General features: G+C 27.8%; 1 protein-coding gene across 1 annotated transcript in view; it reads left to right on the plus strand.

Moving 5' to 3' along the window:
* LOC105624144 (nuclear receptor corepressor 1) overlaps positions 1 to 1,571 on the plus strand; it is a 64,741-nt gene that overhangs the window by 58,463 nt on the left and 4,707 nt on the right. The gene's annotated exons all lie outside the window — the stretch shown is intronic.

Here is a 1,571-nt window from a genome sequence, read left to right on the forward strand (position 1 = left end):
ACACACACACACACACACACACACACACACACACACACACACACACACACACACACACACACACACACACACACACACACACACTCTCTCTCTCTCTCTCTCTCTCTCTCTCTCTCTCTCATTCAATAATCTATTTTCTCTCTTCTTCGTCTACCTTTTTCTTTCTTTCATCTTCCATTTCTCTGTATATCCTAGCCACTGTCCATTGTCGCGTTGCATGATAGAGTGTTGATTTAACGAAGTTAGTATCTGGATTCTATTACATGATTATTAATTATTATTCTAATTACATGATTATTTATCCCAATTGTTTTGCACTCTATAAAGAGAGTACGATTACACAAAACACTCTTTTTTTTTGGATGAAAAATTAAGATAAGTTTCCAGATTCCAATCAGAATCAGAGAATGAATTTACTTCTTTTTCTAGAGAGTTACAAAAAAGAAAAATAAAATCATTTGTTTCTCGTATAATTCTATATTGAATTTTGCGTTGTAAATTAAAAAAAAATTATTAAAATCGAATTTAAAGAATAATATAAAGATTAATAATAAATATTATATTTCTTTTGGATTCTCTAAATTATAGAATATTATAATGAATCTAATTATAAATAATCGACGCTCTATCGTATGCATTTCAAATTTATTGTGTTCCACAACAATTTATTCCTGTATAATGTATTCAAATATATATATGTACGCATTCTTTGCGAAAATTTTATTTGAATCGATAAAATAAACAACGCAAAACAAAAGTAATAAATCTAATCATTGAAAAATATGTATTAGTGCATTCGTGAAAAAAAGTTCATTATATAAATTCTTTAATTTTGTCAGACATCTTCCTGCGTTGAAATCTCCATATGTATGTATGTCTTAACGATCATATAGAATTCATATAGAATTCTACTTAGATACTCTTTGAAATTTTCAAAAGCTGCTTTTCATTCGTGTAAAAAATGGTGAGTTATTCTCGCAGAGAAATTTCTGCTCCGAAATTTTTTGAAAACTAGACAATATCTTAGTGACTATGAACATACAATAAACGATTCCATTTTATTGCCTTATATGTATTATACACTGAGATTTGTAGTGGAAAATTTTATCATACGAAATAATATATACATATATATTGTTATTTTTTGTATAGAACAAATTGCACTATCTACGAAGTTTTTTCTACTGTGTACAACGGGAAAAAATTTTTCAATAATGGGAAGCTCTGGCTTTCTAAATATAAATGTATATGAGAAAAGGCTACACTTTTATTGGAAAGATTACACATTTTTTGTGAGTTTATACATTTCACAGACTCTGTTATTTCCGAATGTATTCATTCCATTATTTATTTCCAACTCTGGCTACCTACTGTCATTTAATACACGATGTGTATTATAGGTCGCAGTGACTTGCAATCGTTAGTTTCCGTAAGTTTATTTTAAATCCTTAAAATATCAACTAGAAGCTTTTAGAGCGTCTTCTCGAAGTAAAGACTGACTTCTTGTTTTTTTATAATAAAACAACGATATATATATATATATATATATATATATATATATATTATATATA

The sequence above is a fragment of the Atta cephalotes genome, assembly GCF_000143395.1.
Source record: "Atta cephalotes unplaced genomic scaffold scaffold00073, whole genome shotgun sequence".
NCBI lineage: Eukaryota > Metazoa > Arthropoda > Insecta > Hymenoptera > Formicidae > Atta > Atta cephalotes.